A 24396-nucleotide genomic window follows, 5' to 3' on the forward strand; every position below is an offset into this window, starting at 1 on the left:
AATGTGGTCTCAAACTGCTACCATTTTGTAGAGTACATATACCCTGAGATGACTGCAATACCACGAAAGATCTAGATATAAACAACATACTTAAATCTTCTTTATGATTAAGCAAATGATCATGTTTGATCATGGGAAGGAGTCTCTACATGTTCAACCAGAGGGGAACCAGCATATTCAGTGATGCTGGAACAGGATTGACCTTGCTTCTCTTTCACAGGTAAAGCTCAATGATACCTAGATAATATTTTTGGTGAGTGTTGAATGTTGACACCTGATGACATTCTTCTCCAGTGTAGATGTTTACTGTGGATAAGACAGTAAAATGAGTTTGATTAAAGAAATAAGAGCAACAAATGAGAGCAAAAGAGGTAATATTATTTTCGAACTTCTATGCAACAATGGCATTTCACTGAAAGGCTTTGGTCTGCTACTATCCACACTCAGAACTACAATTTCAAGAGTACTATAGTTTTAAACTTTCCAGGTTTCCCCTTCTCCCTCATTAACATTTCCAGGTTTGACGGGAACAATGATTTGGTAATGTTGGTATGAACTTAATTCTTGTCTCAGTGGCATTGAGACCAGAATTTCTTTTTCAAAGCACACTTCTCTTTGAAATAGCTACAAATGGATTTGTCCTGGGATCCTGTCGAGCAAAATTTGGCCCCATAAATCTTTTTTTTATTTCCCAGGTGTTAATTAATCTTTCCCTAAGAAGTGTCTCATTAATTTCACATGGCCAGAAATAGAATTGCAAAACACTTGGAAGTCTTGCACACGTTTCTTCCTTTTAGGCTGCTTGACTATATGTTTATCTTCTGTTCCACTATACTGTCCCTTTAAATTGTTGGCACTGACTTCTATAGCGTTGGCAGCTGGAGTCAGTTTTCTTCAATAATGTTAACAAAGAGAGCAAGAAAGAAGGAGCTGCCTGAATATAAATAAGCATCTGTATGAACAACATTGTACTGACTTCAAGGAGCAGTGCTGACAATTCATTTGTTATTTGCACCCAGGCTGATTCTGCTTCAGAAGCATTCTGTGGTCCAGTGTAATCACCCAGGCTTTGCAAAAAACAAAACCCCAAACCAAAAACCTGTTCTATTAGTTCAATTGAGCTCCAGCATACAGGAGCAAAAAACTAATCACAAGGCCCAAACAAGATTGTCAAGGTGTTCTTGGCGGGAGCACAATTGAATCTGTGCTGCAACAGCGCAAACAGTTCTGCTGCCATTGCGAAGATGGAGTCAGCATTTCTGCCATGAGCTCTTATTTCTAGGCATAATAGATTAACTTGGTGATAGAAATTCACTTGTGGCTGAGACTTGGCAATTGGGTTTCCACTAAAAAATGCTAGTGAGTGAGCACACAGTACATAAAACCCAGTATGAACTCTTTGCACCCTGTGGCTGCATTTTTGTTTTTCCAGAACTTCATATGTATTTTTCCCTTGAATTTCAAGAGCAATGTTTCTCCCAGAAAGTGCAGTGGAAAGGTTCAGCTATGCATTTCTCAGCTCAAGAAGAAAATTATCAAAGAATTAATGCTTGCCTTCATCAGGACTGATTTATACTGAAAGATTGGTGGATTCATAGAATCATAGAGTTGGAAGAGACTTCGTGGTCTATCCAATCCAACCTCCTGCCAAGAAGCAGGAAAATCGCATTCAAAGCATTCCCAACAAATGGCCATCCAGCCTCTGCTTAAAAGCCTCCAGAGAAGAAGCCTCCTCCACACTGAGGCATAGAGTTCCACTGCTGAACAGCTCTTACAGTCAGGAAATTCTTCCTAATGTTCAGGTGGAATCTCCTTTCCTGTAGTTTGAAGCCATTATTTTGTGTCCTAGTCTCCAAGGCAGCAGAAAACAAGCTTGCTCCTTCCTCCCCATGATTTCCCCTCACATATTTATACATGGCCAGCATCATGTCTCCTCTCAACCTTTCTATTCGTTAAGCTAAATATGCCCAGCTCTTTAAGCCATTCCTCATAGGGTTTATTCTCCAGACCCTTGATCCTTTTAGTCGTCCTCCTCTGGACACTTTCCAGCTTGTAAACATCTCCCCTCAATTGTGGTGCCCAGAATTGGAAACAGCATTCCGGGTGCGGTTTGACCAAGGCAGAATAGAACAGTACCTTGCCTTTTTTGTTCATCATAATAAATATCACCATAATTTAGAATTGTGTGAAAGTAATATTTTCCTTTTTTAAAAAAAACAGCAAGGACATGGGCATGTTGAAACAGCACTCTTATTTACAGTTCTTTTGTGTAAATAAAAATGTTTCTTGTTTCTTCTCTATGTTAGTAATGCTATGATCAAAAGATGAAATTGATAGTCTACCTGATGTATTTCTAATGAGTAAAGCAATAAGGAAAATGCTTCCCTAGAATAGGCCCATTGTTTGGATCTAAGTGAATGATTGTGAGTGAGGCAATCCCCTGGCTAAATCACCTGTAAGATTACCCCTTGTCTTTGAAAACTGGTTTGAAGTATCTCTTCTCAGAGCAGAAGGACAGAGTTACTTTGATGTGGTCAAGTAATTTCCCGCAATCACATAACAGATTATACTTCACCTATAATATGTGAAGTTATTGGAAATGTCCAGTGGCCTCAGTTCTTCTCTAAGAGAGTTAGAAAGAGTCAGGTGTCCCTCCAATTGGTCCACAAGAATAGAAACCTCTATTAGTTCTCTAAATGTGTGTAGTTCAAACTGAAGCAATAAGAAAAACATTTTCATAGTATATGTTAGATATGGCACAAGTTCATAATAAATCCATTATGTATTTTCAATTTTACTTCTGCAAAGTGTTCAACGCAATGCTGTCCTTGAATTTCTGTGTGATTTCAAGCTGATTCTGATTTACTGCAACCCTGAAGCTTACCTTTCACAGGGTTTTCTTAGGATGAGAGTGTGTCATTCACCCATGGTCACCCAGTAGGTTTCAGTGGTCAAGCAAGGAAACAAACCTCAGTCTGCAGAGGCAAATGCCCCAAACCACTACACTATGCTGCCTCTTGGATACTGGAAGTGAAAGATTATGAAGATATTTTATCATAGCCTCACATTCATGAAATAAGGAACCAGGAATATTAGCAAAACTAAAGAATTAGAGATGCCAACAAAACGTTCCAGGCTTGTACATAAATACAAGTGTTGGGAACTTGTAATGATCATCTCAAAGAATGTGAATATTACAAGATCCATCAATGACAAATTAAAATATAGAGAGAAAGGTTCCAAATCAACAAGGCAAGAGCTTGTCTCCCCCTTTAGTACAGGAAAGGGGATTTCAGTGAGTGACTGTTTCAACTGGATATTTTTAGAGAAGAGGAAACTAAACAGGGGCACCTTTCTACTTTTGAACAGTTTGTTTCATGGAATGTCTGAGCAATTAGCACTTAGTGCTGAAGGACAAAATGACTTTGACAAAGTTAGGCCTATGGGCTACTGGGTGACATGTGCAGTGTCGGAGATTTTCAGTGTATGTCTGAAACTGACAGTGATTCAATATAGAAGGATGTATAGTTACGGATTGGCATGTGTGATTATCTTCACTTTGTTGGCACTGTAATAAGCTGTCTTTTAACCTAATTGAAAGGGCTGCCCATATCAAGATGAAATCCCTACCATTTGGAACATCAAGTTGGAATCAGGATTGTTGTGACAGGTGAAAACTGACATGTCCAAACTAAATCCTACCTGATTGTAAATATTGATGACCTTAATATTTGTTTTGAACATTTTGAACTGGGTTTGTGAAATTCATCCGTTTTGCTTCTTCCCTTATTCTTTTTGTCATGGCAGTAGCCTGCATATAAAGGGGAAGGAACACAGAATTTTATCTTGTACTAAGACCATTTAATCCATCTACCTTAGTACAGTCAAGTGGTAGCAATTGCTCTCAATGATTTTGGACAAGATTATTTTCTAGCCATACCCGTATATCACTAGGGTTCCCTTTTTATTCTCCCACCCAAGGACTACCTAGACCTTTTGAAATCAGGTGAAGAAAGGGTAGAAAGTTAGCAAAGGAATGTGAATTCCACAAATGTGCAAGTTCTAGGTGTGAATGCTTTTCATTTTGAAATCAAGCAATTTAATATGGTCACAGATAGTGAGATATGGACCACAGATAACAAGACCCAATACACGGATATCAAGATCCATTAGGTGGATAATGAAACCTGGCAGCAAGCCGCTAAGAGTCCATGCCCCGTGAGATGAAAAGCTATGACCCAATTTTTCCCAATCAAAGAAATTTCACCAGTTGAAGAAGAAGTCACCGAGGAGTTTGTTTAGTCTGGCTAGAAAGGATGACAGCTAGTGGTAAACCACTCAAAGAAGCCGAGATGTTTGATACAAGTAACACATACATTTTTCTATCATACGGTCTTTTGTTTTTCCTACTCATGCCCAGCTGGGGCCAGCTTTGCGCTGAATGGCAGAGCTGGTCTTGACATTAAAGCCAGCTGGAAGGATTCCCACTGTGAGGCAGGATTGTGGCACCCACCAGCCAATCAGGGAAAGTTCTCCACATCCAATGCAGATTTCCGCTCTCCGATAGCAGGATGACCCTTGAGATAGAAGAATACATAGTTTTTGAGTAAATTACAGTGTCTCTATCTTGAGACGAACAAAGTAGGGCCATCAGGTTCCTGATTGTTATGGGGTTGTCCTTTGTATTGTGAGTCAAGTTGGGTTGGGCATCTATGGTGCCCATGTCCATTGTAGTCCATGTCAGGTTATTGTCCAAAGTGATGGTATTATGGAATCCATCCCTGGGAAAGCAAGGCAGGACCTCCTGGTATCAGAGAAGTGTGTCAGGTGATTAATAATAATAATAAACTTTATTTATACCCTGCCACCATCTCCACAAAGGGAACCCGGGGGGGGGGGGGTAACATGAGGTTAAGCCCAACAAAATACAACAGATCAAAATCAAATACACAGCAAATAATAACATCAAATAAAAATAACATAAAAATAAAAATAACCAGCAAAATTAATACACAGTCAAACACAGGAAATGACAATAAAATAAAATAGTAAGGTGAGGATAGCGGATAGGGCTTGTTAACATTGTAAAGTATAAAAACCCTAGGTGAGAAGGATGAATAGGGCAGTGTTCCTTGTGAGAGATCTCAGAAGGGACAAGCAATGGGGTGAGTTTCACTAAGGGATGGGATAAAGTGCACCAGGGGCATATTGTACAGTTCTTTTTGTGTCTATGTGGCTGCACAAAGGGTCCTGTTATCTCCGGTACGGCCAGTTTTATTGGAATCAACGGTGATGGATTGATTCCAGATGTGATCAGTGCTTGAGTCCATTGTTGGCGTGATGACCAGGAAAACACTGGAAAGAATTCTAGAGTCAATAGGTGCCGGTGAAGATTACCTGAGAAGAAAAGAGGAAGGCCCGCTTGTGAAGTCTTGGCCTAGTTTTACTCCTCTGTTTATTTTCGTTTCCTCTCTTGGAGGTGGACTGTTCCATTTGCTGAGTTTTGGGGGAAGAGCTTGGGATCCCCCAAGAGGGTGAGCTCTAGTGGTTCAGCCCTTCTGGATCAGAGCTTGGTGGAAGGACTTTTCCCCTCCATTCTTTCTTTGGCAGAGCCAGAAAGTGTCTGGTCTGGCTTGGTCATCTGAAACAGGCAATCCTAAGCATGTATTTGCCCCAGAGACTTTAAGCTGTATTTGCCTAATAGATCAGAGCAGTACATGCATCAAAGAACATAGATGTACTTGTCTCATAAATGAGAGTTGTACCATCATAGAGAGTACTTACCTCATAGAATATAGTTTGTTTTTACCTCAAAGCACATACCATCATTATACCTCATAGTTTCCTGATATCTATACTTACCTCAGAGTTTATACTTTATATCTGTACTTCACTATTGTAATCCTGTGTCATTTCAGTCATCAAACAGCGCCTTTGTACTACCTTGTTTTGATTCACCTTGGTTGTTCAGTAAACTTAATTGATTAAATTTAGTCTCATCTCCAGAGTCTTTTTTTGCGGAATTAAAGTCCATATAGGGCTTACTGATGGTCACTGGGAAAATAGCTGGACACGTATAGTTTATTTTCCATTCCCGGCGTGCCATCATACTGCTCCTAGGACTGTGGGAGCCAAGTGGTTACCGGGACAAGCTGCAAGAAGTAAAAAGGAGAGAGAAATACACAGGAGGCAAAAAGGACACAAAGAATCAGAAATTATGGGGTTACTTTGTAATAAAGGGTGAAAGTGGGTTTAGATAGAAAGCATCCTTGGTTCTGGTAGCTGCTGCAAGTCTCCTCCAGTCAATTGATGAACTGAGCTCCGGGCTCCTATTCCCTGCTGATCTCTACCATGATTCCAATTTCATATCTTTATTAATTCTACTGGGTGGGGGGCAGTGTTCAACAACAATTTGGGAACTAAAAGAAAATTTCACTGGGGCCGCAACATTCTTTGGGGGCAGGGGATGCCCTAATGTGCAACCCTGAATGTGGAGTGTAGAGCAGGTTTTGAGGCAAAATTCATATCAGTTTTTATTTGTACAACACTGAAAATACTATTTGATAGGCCTGGGTAACAACGCAAAAATTTGTTTCTAAAATCGATTTGTTTTTTTGGGGGGGGGGGGGTTGCGTTTCGTTATTTAAAAGAATTACAAAATTTTCCTTTAAAAAAGTTTGGTATTTACGAAATTTCGTTATTATTAACGAATCGATTCGTTAAGATGGCGGACCCCCCGCGCATGCGCAAATCACTTCCGAAACTTCGTTATTGATGCGGGGTCGATTCGTTAAGGTAATAACGAATCGATTCGTTAAAATGGCGGACAAGATTTGCGCATGCGCAAAAACGACTTCCGAAACTTCGTTATTAAATACGAATCGATTCGTTATTAAAATAATAATGAATTGATTCGTTAAAATGGCGGACGCGATTGCGCAATGCTAAATTATTATTATTATTACTATTATAACTTTATTTGTACCCCGCTAGCATCTCCCGAAGGATTCGATGCGGCTTACAACAGGCCGAAGCCCACACAATACAATAATACAATACCTAGCAAATAAAAACAGATTAAGCAGAAAACAATACAATAACAATACAACAAGACATTATTAAAAACTGAGCCGGCCGGAGTAGGGGTACAGGGTTAAAAGTGCTGATGTGTCGGAGGGATATGGATTATAATATAAGTGCGATGTGCAGTGTGCGGTGGTCTTGGTTCTGACTAAAGTGCTTCTGGGATTTGGTCCTGGGATTCCTAGTCTGAGAAGGCACATGGGGTTCCTAGTCTGAGAAGGCACATTTGAACAGCCAGGTTTTCAGATTCTTTCTGAAATGCTCTATAAACAAAATCATTTCATAAAATAAATCAAAAAAATAATCAAATAGAACAAGATATTAAGATAAAGATATTAAATAAAAAAGTAATAAGATAAAGTAGCCAAAACTGAGTCAATAATGAAAAAAACAATAATATAATAATAAAATTTAAATAAATAAAATACAAATAATAATAAATAATAATAATTTATAAATAATAATAAATATAATAAATAATATAAAATTATATAATATATACAATATAAAATAAAATTATATAATATAATAATATATTATTATATATATTATATAAATGAAATAAATAATAATATAAATATTTAAATAAAATATAATTAAATTTACAAAATATTTATAAAATATAATTATAAATAATAATAAAAATAATATATAAAATTAAATTATAAATTATTAATATATAAAAATAATGTTATTATAAAAACTTAGAAAGTAAATATAAGAAATAAATAAAGAAAAAGTAACAAAAAGTAACCAAAATTGCACTTTGAAAAATCTCTGAAAATTATCTGGGAAGTATTACATAGTACTTATAATTTCTGTAGCACTGGAACTACACAAATAATGAGCGAGCACTGTCTTATAGCACTTTGTGTTGGCCAAAGGAGCGCACTGGAACTACACAAATAATGAGCGAGCACTGTATTATAGCACTTTGTGTTGGCAAAAGGAGCGCACTGGAACTACACAAATAATGAGCGAGCACTCCATCCTGCTTTATGCAGATGATGCTGCTGTACTCTCTAGAACACCCATTGGGCTCAAAAGAGCTTTGAGAGCATTAATACAACATTGCAACACAGAGCAGCTCCAACTCAATTACAATAAAACCAAAATCATGGCTTTCGCTAATAGGCCCAGGACTTACCCTTGGAGCATAGATGGACATAAAATTGAACAAGTTACATCCTTCAAATATCTAGGTGTAGTTTTCCAATCTAATGGTAGCAGAAGAGCTCATGGGGATCAAGTATCCAACACCGCGCAGGGGAGCTCAATTGCCATTCTTAAATATCTCAGGACAAGAGGGGGCCACTTCACACCGGCAGCGCTCAAGCTGTTCGAAGCCAAGTCATTAGCCCAACTCTTGTATGGTGCTCAGTTGGGCCCCTTCCCCAGTTTTGCCCCATTAGAGGTGGTTCAGTCCAAGTTTCTGAGATCGGCCTTGCAGGTACCTAAATGCGTTTCTAATGCCACCCTGCGACTAGAGACGGGTTTTATGAGAGTGGAGGCCAGGGTGTGGGTGGCCATACTTAACCTCTGGCTCAGACTGTCCCGTGTACCCCTTGGCCTTGCCCCACTAACCATGGAGGATGACTTCCAATCCACATGGAAGCAGGCGGTAGCATCCAAAATCTCCTCATTGGGATTTTCTCCAGATCTACTATTAGCTATGGATTACAATCAAGCCAAAGCACTTATTAAACAACGTATCACAGACACAGAGCGCCAACTAGATCTGGCCTCGGCTCCAAGCTTCCTTATCAGTGAAGACAGCAGATACCTTGCCGCCCCTATGGCATATTTAACATACCTAGAGGTTCCTATTCATCGAAGGGCTTTCACCCTGGCCCGATGCCATGCTCTCCCATCAGCTGTACTTGAAGGCCGCTACCGGAAGATCCCTTTCCCAGAGAGGCTCTGCCCCTGTGACTCGGGTCACGTAGAAACAATAGAACATGTGCTCCTCCAGTGCCCGTTCTACAGGGATATCCGTGCCAGGCTTATCTTACCTCTCATAGACAAGCACCCAGGCCATTCGGGACAATTTTATACCTCCCTGCTACTTGCAGATGCTAATTCAGCTACAACCTACAGTGTTGCGAGGTTCTGTGCAGCAGCATGCAGAGTCCGCCAGGGAATGACTAGTTCCAAAAGTCAACTGTGTGTCCTGTGATCTTCTTCCCTGAATCTGCAATTTGGTGATGGATCTGGGCATTGTATGTTTTTACCCTGCTTCCCCTTCCCTTCTGCTCCCTCACCCATATTGTGTTTTTAGTAGTTATATTTATATTTTAATGTACCAAGCATGCCAGGTTTGTCTGGAAATGTGACACTATTTCCTGTGCTGGTCAATGACCGAAATAAATATTTTGATTTGATTTGAGCGAGCACTGTATTATAACACTTTCTGTTGGCAAAAGGACCGCACTGGTTGGAACTACACAAATGAAATGCTTGCCCTGTTGTGGAGCGAACACAGCCACAGGACAGGGACAAACGCACACACAGGCACACAAGTTTCTTTTCTTTTTTTAGAATATTTTTTGAATTTTTTGAAGAATAAAAGAAATATATTTTTCAGAAATATTTAAAAATGTAGGGCGAAAACAGGGCAAATCCTCCCTGCTGCTCCCAGCCCAGGGAATGAATGCAAGCAATGAATGAATGCAAGCAAGCCAAGCCTCCCTCCCGAACCTCCCGTCTCCTCGCCTTCCCCAGCAATGAGCAATGCGGCCACGCGGAGCCGCTTTTAAAGGGCAGCCCGCCCAATCACAATGAGCCACGGTGCTTGGGAGCGCCGGATTGGCTCCCGTTGCACCCAGCATCCTCCATCCCTAAAACGTCATTTCCGAAACGGGCGGAAGCTCGTAAAAAAGATGGAGGATGCCGTTTCGATATTTAAAAACACTTCCGGGTTTGAAAATAAGTTTTTAAATCGTTTTGTAATTGCTAAAAATAACGAATATTTAACGAATTACAAAATTAACGAACGAAACCGCCTACTATTTGAGCTGAAACAGAAGCACTTTTAAAGAAAAGTAGTTTGGCAATGGATGAAGTAGTCAGAAAAGGAAAGGAATTTTCCTTCTCTCACTGTTTTACCTCTCTCTTCTTTCTGCAAATAATTGCCTTGAACACTGTGTGGGGTGAGGTGGATTGACTTTAAGGATGAATTACTTTAGAAAAACAAACAGCTGAGAAATAAAAGGTAAAATACATCCTCCCGCCACACACATAAGCACACACAGGAACATACTTCCTTTCTGTAATTATATTTTCACAAAGTTAGTTTTCCATAAACAAAGTGGTCATCAGCATTTACAAACATATGTTTGTATGTCTTATTTTACCAAAAAAGCTGTAATGAGTATCAGTGTAAAATCATTTCTTTGCTTTTAAAAAAGTACTAAATTATATTCAAGTAATTTGCATTTTGCCCACACCAATGGCTCCTGTCAAAGACAAATTGGTTTATTTGTTCTGTGTGATGATTTCACAATATATATTTAATGGTCTTGTGATTTTTAAAAATAGTCTTTTTCAGAACAAAGTTTGCAATTGATCAATACAATAAATGCTACAAATGTTTTAATGCTTTCTTGTTTTCCAGAATTTTAAGTCAGGATCAATTGTGGAGGAAGGGGTGAGAAACAGAAAAGTCCAACAATTAATTTAGATGTTAGTGCCATGAGGCCCACACTTACAGTCAGATCAACGATTGAGATTACAAATAGAATAAAGCATTAGTATGTGACTAGAGATGAGGGTCCACCTAATAGCAGTTTGTCATTATCCCTATGAAAATAGCACATTTAAGGAATTCAGTTTTAAAAAATTGATATCTCCCCTACACACTAACTTTTGCCACTGATGTTCTCTCCTTACACTATCTGGCCATGTTTGCATAACACACTACTGCAATGGTTCTCCACCTGTGGTTCCCCAGGTGTTTTGGCCTACAACTCCCAGAAATCCCAGCTAGTTTACCATCTGTTAAGATTTCTGAAAGTTGAAGGCCAAAACATCTGGGGACCCACAGGTTAAAAACCACTGCACTACTTCATGGGTTATGTTAGCTTCTTTAACTATAACTGCCTAGGTTCATTTACAAACTATGCATTAAGCATACCAGAGTTCATAAGTCAATAACAGACTATGGCTTTTAACAGTAATTTACAGGTGACTAATAAGTCATATGTTTTTGTGGGTGCTTGTGCGGACACAATAAACTACAACATTGCTTACAACTATGTGCAAACCCAGCTGCTGGTTACTATTCTTATGGTTTTCTAATATGATAATTTGTTCATATTTCTGAAGCCTACAAATGTTTGCATTAGTTTAAAAAACACAGGAGTGCTCTTTTCAGAAATGTATATCTGAAAGAAAGAAAGAAAGAAAGAAAGAAAGAAAGAAAGAAAGAAGGAAGAAAAGACTTTTAGGAAATGATGTCTATGTGACCAGCAGTTAACAGAATGCACACTTCTTTCCAGACTGGATACTGCGTTTCTCTTTAAGCTCTTGTTCTTTGGGGAGTAAAGTTAAAACTCTTGGCTGCCAATACTCTATAACATGTGTCATCCAGCATATGGTCTCTTGTCCCATTTCAGTGCCAGCAAACTGAATCACAGCCAGTGTAAATGAAACAATGCATCAGCCAGACCATTAACCTTTGCTCGTACATACTCAGCTCTGAAGTGGATATTATTTATCAAGTGGTGTGCAGGGAAGCATCTTTAGCAGACCTGATTAATATGTCCAATGGCACTACACTAAGTAGGTAAGCTGCACCATATATAAGAGCTAAAGAATTTTCAAGTGGCTAAACCAGCTGATACCTGTTTGTGTGGAATCTGAAAATGAATCAGTCAATATAAAGGCAATAACAATTTCAGACTCACTTTGCAAAACTATACTGTAAATGTCGAAGGCTTTCATGGCAGGAATCACTAAGTTCTTGTGGGTCTTTTCGGGCTATATGACCATGTTCTAGAGGCATTTTTCCTGACGTTTCGCCTGCATCTATGGCAAGCATGCTCACCTCTGAGGATGCTTGCCATAGATGCAGGCGAAACGTCAGGAAAAATGCCTCTAGAACATGGCCATATAGCCCGAAAAGACCCACAAGAACTTATACTGTAAATATTGTGTGTGTGTGTAATGCTCCACTTCTAATACATATCCCAGTATGCACACCTAGGCAACTTCTGCAAATAACCTAAATTATTGTTTTGTCTTTAACCATTACTGGCATATTGTGCGATTAGGTCTTAAAAGATTAACATTTCATACCTCAAAGTGTGCCATATTAATTTCTGTACCTTACAGTAAGCTAAATTTGTTAGAGGAAAAACAAAAAAAGTACTTTTAATATAGGTTATTCTTAGAACTGTTGAGCTGACAAGGTACCCACTCTAAACCTGCTGCAAGCACCACAAACATCTGGCTATAGTGCCTGTTGCATCTAGCTTCAGTGTGACCTCTTAGAAATCTTTGCATATGATACAAAGACTTTCAGATTGCAGCTCTCAGAATTCCTCAGCAAGTACAGCCAATAGCTGTGGTAAGGAAGAAATATTTGTCATGAAACTGGATTGGCTTTCCTTACATGGAGGACCTATAGTACATATATGCAAACAAATAAATGTGCATACATAAATTTTATCCACTTTTTCTGGACATGTATTAAATAGCAGCCAAAAAGAGGAACATGTTAATTCTCTCCTTCCATCATCTGTTGTACCGTTCACCTACTTGTCCCATTCTCCAAATAATCAGAGACCAAAAAATGGGGGTGAAGTAGTTACATAGAAAATATTCATGAATGGCTGGGGGTTGGTGAAATTGGAAATAGAGATGTCAGGAATAATAAATAAATAAATAAATAAATAAATAAATAAATAAAAATGGGGTGTCATCAGCATACTGATAACATCCATCCCATGCCTATGGATGATCTCCCCCAGTGGTTTCATGTAAATATTAAAAAGCATTGAGGATAGAATTACACCTTGTGGGGTGCCAGATAACAGCTTCTTTTTTGAGGTGCAGCTATCCCCAAGCACCACCATCTGGAACTTGCCTGAGAGGTATGACTGGAACCACTGCAGCACAGTGCTTCCAATCCCCCCCCCCCCCGCATTCCAGAAGGATACCATGGTTGATGGTATCGAAGGCTGCTGAGAGATCTAGAAACACCAACAGAGACTCACACCGCTTGTCGGTGTTAAGATGGAGATTATCCACTAAAGTGACCATAGCAGTCTCAATTTCACATCCTGCTCTGAAACCAGTTTGAAATGGGTAAAGGGAATATGTGTTATCCAAAACTACTGTTGCAATCCAGAGCAGGGAACGAGGCCCTAAGATAACAATCCACCACACTTGGCTGTGAAAAACAATCCTTTTTTATTGAAGAAAAATGGTTACAAAATAAAGGAAAAATGCAAGTCAAAAGCCACAGCAAAATCAGCAAACATGAATTTAAATGGACAAAGCAAACCCAAAAGCCTCACTGGGAAATACTGGAATCTGTTAGCAATCCACTAACCGTACTTGATATCCTAGAAATCTTCCCAAACTATAGCCAGGGAACAGGGAGAACTGCCAAGGTCTTCATCAATTCTGAAACGATGCCTGAACTGAGACAATCAGCCTGGTGTATTGCAATTAAAACTCAAGAATTGGTTCTGTGAACCGCCCTTCTGTTTTGAAGCCAATGTTTCTAATTCTTGAATTCGGGAGGATCGACGCAAACTGAGTGATTTACTTCTGTCTTCCCAAATTTGGCCCCTTCTGTTGTCATTACAGTTAACAGGTGCAGAAGGGAGGGAAAGTTCAAGGTCTCCCTCTGAAACATTCTCATGAACACTGGTACTTTCATTTTCCAAATCTACAGAAGTTCCTTCCTCACTAATTTCAGGAACATTGGCATTTTCCAAACCTACAGCAGTTTCTTCCTCAATAATTTCAGGAGCATTGGCATCAAAAGGTACATTTCCACTAGCATCAGTAAATATACTTTCATTAGCATCAGGAGGAACAAACAGAGAATCAGGTTCAAGTTCAAACTCAGGCTGAACCCCAACAACTACCTGAAGTAGGAGGGCAACTGCCTTCTCAATCATTTTGGCCAAAAAAGGAAGTTTAGAGTCTATTTTGCAATTACTAAAATCCAGGGAGGGCTTTTTCAGCAGTGGTCTAACTACTTTTTCTATTAAACAGGATGGAAAATTCCCCTTTGTGAGAGATGCATTAATAATTTGTTGTATTTGAGAGCTAATTGTATCTCCTCCCTGGATGACCAGCCAAGAGGGACAGGGATCAAGAAAGCAGGTTTTTTTCCCTACTTGCCCCAGCAGCTTGTCCACATCAACAGTACTTATCTATTGAAACTGTTCTAGTGTAACCCCACTCACAGAGTTGCTGGGTACCTCATTGTTGGCTTCTGCTTCAGTGACAGTATATAATTTGGCTCTTATGTGAGATATTTTTTCCTGCAAAATGGTTGTTAAAAGCATTACAGTGAGCTACTGAACGTTTTAATAATGAGTTCAGAGAGGAGGGTAAGTGAGTTAAATCTCTCACCATTCTGAACCACTCAGCTGGACATCAATTGGCAGATGTAATGCGTGCAGAGAAGAAAACTTTCTTTGCTGCACGTATTGCCACATTATAGAGGCAGAGGTGCCCTCTATATAATGTCTTGTGGCATAAAACTTGAGTTTTATGGCATCTGTGCTCTAGTCAGCATCCTTTCTTTTTCATTTCCCTTAGGTTCTCTGTATACCAAGAATCCTCGTTTCATGAGTTCCTTTAAAAATATTTGACTAGAATATTCTTAAACAAGCACATAACTTGGTGCTCACCTTGGCAAGGTCATTTTTTGAAATAATTGCACCATGAGGAAGAGCATTGTCATGCTAGCTCCACCATCATTAACTTCTTTGCCTTCCATAAGGCAGTGGCAATTGCTATGGAAAGAAGTCTTTTCTAGTACTGTATGTTCCATATGTATAATTGTGTTGTGTATGCATAATTTGAATGCCATAAACAGAACTATTGATTTTTAACTAATCTTTTACTTTTGTTTGAAATAGTAGTAATGTGACTCTATTGAAAATTTCTACTACTTTACAGTTATAATGCTACTGATGTAATTCAAATAATCTTGTACAGAAACATGTCTTGACCATAGTTTCATCATGAAGGCAGAGCTTGAAAATACTGAAATGCTGACAATTTTGAAAATGGTCTCTACATAGCTCAAAATACCTGATTTTGAGGATTTCCTGCTGCTTTTACATCTCTTCCTTCCTTTTTGCCCCATTTCTTTCTACACTCAAATATTGGTCACAGAGCGTTCTTGCCTCTCCTATTATATTTGGAGCTTGTATATTTTATATGCATAATTTTTGCCTTTTTAAGTAAGACTGTAGTACACATTACTTGTGCATTTTTGCTTTTCACCCATTTCATAATGAATGACACTACTCAGTCATTTTTCAAAGGATTCAGATCATTACGTTTGAATTACTTTTAATGATGAAGAGTCAACCTAGTTCTTTATTTAGACAAAATCATTTGTAATCTTCTTGTGCCCCATGTGGAATTTGGCTATAACTGCAGAAACCATTGAATCATTGTGAAGATTGGCAAAAGTCTAAGTGAATGATAGTAATCATTCTCCATTAGATAATCATGTTATACTTTTTGATTTTATATGGATGGCAGCACCATAAAGCCAAGTATTGTGTGTACCTTGTAAAAATTAAAACCGAGAACTGTATTATTAAATTTGGCAATGAGCAAACCATACATTTTATTCCTTTGGTTGAATGTATTATGCTGCCATATAGGAAATTAAATGTTAGGCCATTTAGCTACACTCTTATTCCAATGAACAGCAATTTCCTCACAATTGGTTGATTGATTTCCTTTGAATGGGAGAAACCACAGATGGTGGAGATCTTCTGTATATAAAGCATATGATCTGCCACAAAGACACAGCTCCTTCCTTCCATTATTTGAGACTAGTTATTAATGGTTTAAAGAAGGATGACAGTTTCTTAGTGATTCATGTACTCTGTATCCTCCAATAAAACCGACTATAAATAGGAAAACAATGTGATGTAAGCAGGAAAACAACAAGAACTCTGGATTAATAGAAGTATCTTCCTGACTCTTAGGTTACTTGGAAGTAAAATAACCCATGTCAAACAATGCAAAACATAATATTCAAGGCTAATCGGAAACATGGTAGGAAAAATATGGTTCAGTCTTGAAGTGTTTTCATAAGTACCATAGCGATCACTAGGTTAAATCCCAGTTGTCTAGTCTAGTAGCCTCTACTTGTTAATCCAATTGAAGTCTGTGTTTTACAGTGTTTAATGAGTAAGCCCAAATTTAAGCAAGAAACCAGGTAACTGAAAGAGAAAAGAGTTCTTTCTAGGAACAAAGCTATTTGATTAGAGCTTAATTTTATCCTCAGAACATCCATATGCTTAAATTGCAGTTGTCTTATTTTCAGTTGAGAAGATAAGACTGATTTTTTCCATGTCAGGAGCAACTTGAGAAACTGCAAGTTGCTTCTGGTGTGAGAGAATTGGCTGTCTCCAAGGATGCTGCCCAGGGAATGCCCGGATGTTTTGATGTTTTACCATCCTTGTGGAAGGCTTCTCTCATGTCCCTGCATGGGGAGCTGGAGCTGGCAGAGGGAGCTCATTCACACTCTCCCTGGATTTGAGCCTCTGACCTGTCGGTCTTCAGTCCTGCCGACGCAAGGGTTTAAGCCATTGGGCTCCTTGTGTACTGATGAATTGTCTTAAAATCCTTCCAGCATTTATCTGCTATGCTCCCTTCTTGTTGTGACCTGTCCTTCATGATTGAGTCCCCCTTTCAAAGGCAATGGCTTTGCTTTTCATTTGTTCTATTACACTATGTAACAAAATTCGAAAAAAAAATGTCCCTGGTTTGAAAGTATTATTCCTGTTTAATTTGTGCAATACTTACTTTGAAAGTAGTTGTTATACTCCAGAAACTTTGTTTTTGTGGCTGCCATAAACTATGTTGAATTGGTTGAGACTCAATGAGATATTCATTGAAAAGCTATAACAAAATGTGCTGCAAAAGTGTTAATACACTTTCCCCATGTTTTTATGATAGAACCAATTAGAAAATGACATTTATAAATCAGGAACCAAAATTGTGTTACATAGTATTTTACCATTATACCCAGAGATCATAAATTATGTCTTGCTGCATTTAGGTGACTGGTTCTCTAGTGTGGTGAATCCACTCAAAGTTTTAGTTCAATCTTTAAACATGTTATCCAACATGTTAAACATGTTTTGAGCACACTTTGGATAGCTCTTTAAAGTTCAGAGTAAGATCTTGATTAGATTCACCAGTTCTACCAACATGTGGTTCACTAAACACCACAATATATAAGTAATGTCTATTTCAGTTTTGCCCAACTATAGTGGGATAATTGTTTAGAACAGCTGAAAGTTTCATGTGGCATGTGTGTCTAGGGGCTTGAGGCTACATTTGTCTGTAGCTTAAAAATCCAGGGAGGCTGATGGTAAATGGTATTACTCTTAAAGATTGTTGGTTTTAAGCTCAATGATTTAGCCTTTCTGTAGTTACATCTAAATTCAAGGCCATTGGACTGGCCTTTGCAGAATTTAAAGAAATTGCCATTATTTAGCTTCCTCCCCTCTCCTTCCTCTTCTAGCTTCATTGCCTTTCTTCATGTCAGAAGGCAAGGAGAGGTGCTGTTCCATTGCTCTTCATTCAGTAATCTATTTTTTTTCAGGAATATTCAGCTCCAAACAAAGCTCAGGTCTTTCACACAATTGCTTGGATTGCTGTTTATTCTCCACAATCATATTTTGTAGACTTTGCCCACATGGGAAACAAAGCTAGTTTTTTCCTGATCATTCTCAAATCTAATAAATTCTGTTTCCTGTAACTTTGTGCTTTCGTCTTCAAGCACTCCCTTGCAATTTTCTAGCACACTTTCAACTCCTTATTGGAAAGCTCTAACTCCTGCCAGTTTACTGTTATTCTATCACCGACATTAAGAATAGTCTTCTATTCATCTTTTAAGGTTGGCATGCTGATTATTGTTTTGCAAAAGATTTTTGATAAAAACAATCTTAAGTATTCAAGCTTATTCTTTGTTAGGTGTCTTGAACTACTATGAATTACTACAGTGCACATTCCATATCCCATGGCAATGTTCTTACATTTCGTCATCTATTGAGTACATAAATGTGTACTAGTAAACATTCATTTAACACCAAAAATCACAAATAACAGAAGACAACTATTTGTAGAACCTGTAAAAATAAAGTTGAAACAAATTATACTCAAATTGTTTGCCTATTCAAAAGTCTATTAACACTGGATTAAATCCATCTTTTAATATTTTCTTTGTGTTAGTCTGATTTCCTTTTCAGTTACACATTTGAATGTGTCATGAAACTTATGTTCAGTATTTTTCACACCTCAGTCCTACTCTTGGGCTTAATTAGTGTGTCTTTCCTTTAAAAAAAAGACCTAGCCTATTGGCTTATGTCCAGACAGCATGCTTACTCTTTAAATGTACAATGTGACTGTGAAAGATGAATTGGAAGAAAGTTGGGGGCGGGGTGGGGAGGAAATGAAACCATGTTTTGTTTATTATTTTGTGGAAACACTTTTATTTCACTCTCCATCATATATGATCCGGTTGACACATTGTCATGGTTTTGCATATTTCCATGGGCTGTCCTTTGAAGTGTAATTGTTTAGTATGAACATTTGAATTATGTAACAATCCTCTGTGACAGGCTTTATGAGCAAGGTCTACAAGGATCTATGAAAAGACAGGGTCTATGAAAAGAAAGTATGAAAAACAGGAGGCATGTAAGATACATACTCTTGGGCCATGAGTGAACTGACCCTGTATTTCCAGTTGATCTAAATTTATATTCTGCCTGTTGTGTCACTATGCCACTTGATGTATATTTTATCTAAATAGTTTGGGCTTCTTGTCATCCAAATTGGCTCTATGTTTTAGGTTCAATGCAACACCAAATATTTGCTGTTAGAATCAACTGCTGGAGGACCTCTGCTCGACTTCATGGAAGGCAAAATGGAGCTTTTGATTCAATTGCCCAAATTTTGCCATTTTGACATAATGGCAAATATTTAGCCTTGAATATACCTTATTAGAAAGGTACAATTCCTGGAAATTTAGAAGCCATAAAAGTTGAAAAAAGATTTATTTTTAAAAATCATGTCTTATTACCCTTTACAGAGTGAATGTTATTTTGTTGTTTCAAACATAAAATGTATTTTAACTTGAGTTTCTATAAAACCAATATGTTTGATGTAATAAAAGTATAGTTTACATAGTTTGTTCAGAGTACAATTATAAAATGAACTATTATAACCATTATAATGTCGAAAGCTTTCATGGCCGGAATCACTGGGTTGTTGTAGGTTTTTTCGGGCTGTATGGCCATGGTCTAGAGGCATTCTCTCCTGACGTTTCACCTGCACTTTAGCAAACATCCTCAGAGGTAGTGAGGTCTGTTGGAACTAGGCAAAAGGGTTTATATATCTGTGGAATGACCAGGGTGAGACAAAGGACTCTTCTCTGCTGGAGCTAGGTGTGAATGTTTCAACTGACCACCTTGATTAGCATACAATGGCCTGACTGCACCTGGGGCAAACCTTTGTTGAGAGGTAATTAGATGTCCCTGCCTGCTTCCTCTCTGTTGTTGTGCTACTGAAATTTTAGAGTTTTTTTAATACTGGTAGCCAGATTTTGTTCATTTTCATAGTTTCCTCCTTTCTGTTGAAATTGTCCACATGCTTGTGTATTTCAATGGCTTCTCTGTGTAGTCTGACATGGTGGTTGTGAGCGTGGTCCAGCATTTCTGTGTTCTCAAATAAAATGCTGTGTCCAGGTTGGTTCATCAGGTGCTCTTCTATGGCTGATTTCTCTGGTTGAAGTAGTCTGCAGTGCCTTTCATGTTCCTTGATTCATGTTTGGGCACTGCGTTTGGGTGATGGTTGGAGTTTTTATGTAGATATCTATCTGTGTGTGTGGGTTTTCTGTAAACGGTGTGACCCAATTGTTGATCTGGTTTGCGGATGACTAGGACATCTAGAAAAGGCAGTCTTCCTTCATTTTCTTTTTCCATGGTGAACTGGATGTTTGGGTGGATGCTATTAAGATGTTCCAGGAACCCGTTGAGTTCTTCTTCTCCGTGGCTCCAAATGGTGAAAGTGTCATCCACATATCTGAACCATACAGTGGGCTTTTTGGTTGCTGTTTCAAGGGCTTGTTTTTCAAAGTGTTCCATGTAGAAATTAGCTATGACCGGGCTGAGAGGGCTCCCCATAGCTACTCCATCTTTCTGTTCGTAGAATTCATTGTCCCATTGAAAGTAGCTGGTGGTGAGGCAATGGTGAAACAGAGCTGTGATGTCTTCTGGGAACCTCTGGTTGATGAGTGCCATAGTGTCTGCTACCGGGACCATGGTAAATAGAGACACCACGGGCCCATGGTAAATAGAGACACCACTATTATAACCATTGAATATTGTATATAGTATTAAATAAAAGTCTTTTTCTTACATAGTTTTGAAGATCATTTTCATAAATTATTTTCAGGGAAAAAGAAATTTCTTCATTTTCCCCCAGCTTCCACATCTCAAAACTTTCAGCTTACATATGATGTAGAATCAACACCAAGCCTGTAGCCAGAAAAAAATTGGGGGTGGAGGTTTAAACATTTTTTTAGCAAATCATGGAGAATAGGTTCATAACACAAAATAAATTAAATTCTACTCATTCTATATTTTATTTATTTATTTATTTATTTACTTCACTTGTATACCGCCATTCTCAGCCCTAAGGCGACTCATAGCGGTTTACAACAATCAAGCAAAACATGGCGAACAATCAAGCAACAGGTACTTAAAAACAGTTAACACAGGAACAGGTTAAGCAATTAACAATAATAGACAGTCAATCAATTGGCGTCTCATAACTAGAATCATGATCCAAACTCGTCAGTCGTAGTTCCATTTCCTGAAATTCATTGCACTTTTTATTCAAACGCCTGTTCGAATAACCAAGTCTTCACTCTTCTCCGGAATACCATCAATGAGGGGGCCAGTCTGATGTCCGTGGGAAGGGCGTTCCACAGCCGAGGGGCCACCACCGAGAAGGCCCTGTCTCTCGTCCCCGCCAGCTGCGCCTGTGATGCAGGCGGGATCGAGAGCAGGGCCTCCCCGGAAGATCTCAAAGTCCCGGTGGGTTCATAGGTGGAGATGCGGTCGGATAGGTAACTTGGGCCAGAACCGTTTAGGGCTTTATAGGCCAATGCCAGCACCTTGAATTGAGCCCAGTAGCAAATCGGCAGCCAGTGGAGCTGGTACAACAAGGGGGTTGTATGCTCCCTGCGTCCCGCTCCTGTTAGTATCATGGCTGCCGCACGTTGGACTAGTTGGAGCTTCTGGGCTGTCTTCAAAGGCAACCCCACGTAGAGAGCGTTGCAGTAGTCTAGGCGGGATGTAACCAGAGCGTGGACTACCGTGGCCAAGTCAGACTTCCCAAGGTACGGGCGCAGCTGGCGCACGAGCCTAAGCTGTGCAAATGCTCCCCTGGTCACCGCCGAAACCTGGGGCTCCAAGCTCAGCGATGAGTCCAGGATCACACCCAAGCTGCGAACCTGCGCCTTCAAGGGGAGTGCGACCCCATCCAGCACAGGTTGTAACCCTATACCCTGTTCGGCCTTGCGACTGACCAGGAGTACCTCTGTCTTGTCTGGATTCAGTTTCAATTTGTTAGCCCTCATCCAGACTGTCACAGCGGCCAGACATTGGTTCAGGACTTCGACAGCCTCCTTAGTAGCAGGTGGAAAGGAGTGACAGAGTTGGACATCATCTGCGTAGAAATGACACCGTACTCCAAAACTCCGGATGATCTCTCCCAGCGGCTTCATGTAGATGTTAAACAATATGGGAGACAGTATTGAACCCTGGGGAACCCCACAAGACAAAGGTTGTGGGGCTGAGCAGGTGTCTCCCAATAACACTTTCTGAGACCGACCCTCCAGGAATGACTGGAGCCACTGCAAAACAGTACCTCCAAGACCCATTCCCACGAGGCGTCCCAGAAGGATACCGTGGTCGACGGTATCGAAGGCCGCTGAGAGGTCCAGCAGCACCAACAGGGACACACTCCCCCTGTCGAGCTCCCGGCGCAGATCATCCACTAAGGCGACCAAGACTGTCTCAGTTCCATGCCCCGGCCTGAAACCAGACTGCGCCGAATCCAGATAATCCGTGTCGTCCAAGAATACCTGGAGTTGTGAGGCCACCACACGTTCCAGGACTTTGCCCAAAAAGGGGAGATTGGAAACTGGCCGAAAGTTGTCGAATTTAGTGGGGTCCAGTGATGGTTTTTTCAACAGCGGTTTTATTATAGCTTGTTTTAAGCTCGCTGGAATCTTGCCTTCCCAAAGGGAGGCATTAACCACCACCGTAATCCACTCAGCCAATCCCCCTCTGGCCTCTTTTAGAAGCCAGGATGGGCAGGGGTCTAGGATGCATGTGGTAGGCCTCATTCCTCCAAGTATCTTGTCCACATCCTCGGGTTTCACCAATTGAAATGAATCCATCAAAACTGGACAAGCAGGTGCTCGTGTTACTTCCTCAGAGACTGCCTTTAACATGGTATCCAGACCAGAACGGATCAAAGCGACTTTGTCTGCAAAGAACCAAGCAAAACCTTCACAGCGAGCTGCCGAATTGTCAGGGCTCCCACACTGAGTGGTGGGATTTAAAAGGCCTCTGACAACTCGAAACAGCTCAGCTGGACGGTTCTTTGCAGATGCAATAGTGACTGCAAAGAAAGATTTCTTTGCGGCTTTTATTGCCGCGGCATATGCCCTTAAAAAGGACACAAACCGTGTTCGATTTGGCTCGCTCGGATCCGAACGCCACACGCTCTCTAGTTCCCTCTTCCTTCGGTTCATCACTGCCAGCTCCTCAGTAAACCAAGGGGCTGGTTTAGCTCGGCTACTTGAGAGGGGACGTTCTGGAGCGATCGTGTCTATCGCCCTAGTCATTTCCCCGTTCCAGAGAGCGACTAGGGCGTTGACAGGATCACCTACCGAGGGGGCGGGAAACTCCCCAAGAGTTTTATATAGACTTAATTAAATTAAATTTCTATTTTGACTACAAAGTTTCAAGTCTTAAAAAACCCTGGAAATGACTCTTAATTGGTGATTCACTGGTTACAAAAGAAGACCACAGCAACTGTTGGAAACATTTGAAAACTGTGTCAATACACTTTGACAGAAATCAGGGTCCATCTATAAACGTTGGCGGACACTCAAGAGTGCAAGTCCAATTAGTCTTTCTTACCCTATTGTGCTTCTTATATATGTTTTCAAATGTTTGAGCATTGAAAATGACCTTTCATTTGTAGCTGTTGACAGAGGCAATGTTGGAGAAATCTGAATAAGCTTATTCACATTTGGAAAAAAACTGCCTATCACAGGCAAGTCATGGTTTCAGTGCATTTGATGCTTTTTCTGCAGGTGCAATCTTTTTTCATTTTCTATAACACAGGTCAAACTCTTCCACCAATGTGTCAGTATCTTGAGGGCATTCATTGTAGCGTTCTTTGTGCTTGTTCAAGTTGGATTTTAAATCACCACAATTAATAGGGAGGAAGACTTGCAGTCCCTGAACTACTTCTCTGTGGCTTGTACATTTTTATTGAAGCTGACTGCAGAAAAAGTCCAGAAATGAGACGCACACATTTAGCCTAAAATATTCCATTGGTGTTGGTGAAGTTGCCTGCATGTTGCTTTTATAAGTCTGCCATGAACAGATGCAAGGAATCCTAAATTCTCTACCCATAGACTCCACCACTGATCTTGCTGTGTCAAAGATCTCCTGAAATTATTTCACAAAATCTGTGTGCATCTTCCTTGCTTTTTCTAAGAGACTGTCGACATGTTGCAGACTATAGAAAATATCCATATCTACTCTTTGTAATGTTTTACTAAACTGAAGGGATGATGACATAAGCTTTCTTAGGATGTGTATGGTTAGTTGGTTACTACAAATTCAGCATTCAGAACAGATGAAAGAAGGCATCCAGCTTGGGAAGAAATCTCACTGTTGTATGGAGGCCTCACTTTTAGTTCCTCAAGTGTTCTCACTACCATACAGTACAGTTCAACAAAACATAAAACTACATCATGTTGCTCAACCCAATGGGTATCACAAAGGAGCA

At 39.7% G+C, this 24396-nt stretch overlaps 1 protein-coding gene across 4 annotated transcripts in view; it reads left to right on the forward strand.

Moving 5' to 3' along the window:
• LOC132773991 (FRAS1-related extracellular matrix protein 1-like) overlaps positions 1–24396 on the forward strand; it is a 345102-nt gene that overhangs the window by 41243 nt on the left and 279463 nt on the right. The window lies entirely within an intron of this gene.

The sequence above is a fragment of the Anolis sagrei genome, chromosome 4 (assembly GCF_037176765.1).
Source record: "Anolis sagrei isolate rAnoSag1 chromosome 4, rAnoSag1.mat, whole genome shotgun sequence".
Classification (NCBI taxonomy): Eukaryota; Metazoa; Chordata; class Lepidosauria; order Squamata; family Dactyloidae; genus Anolis; species Anolis sagrei.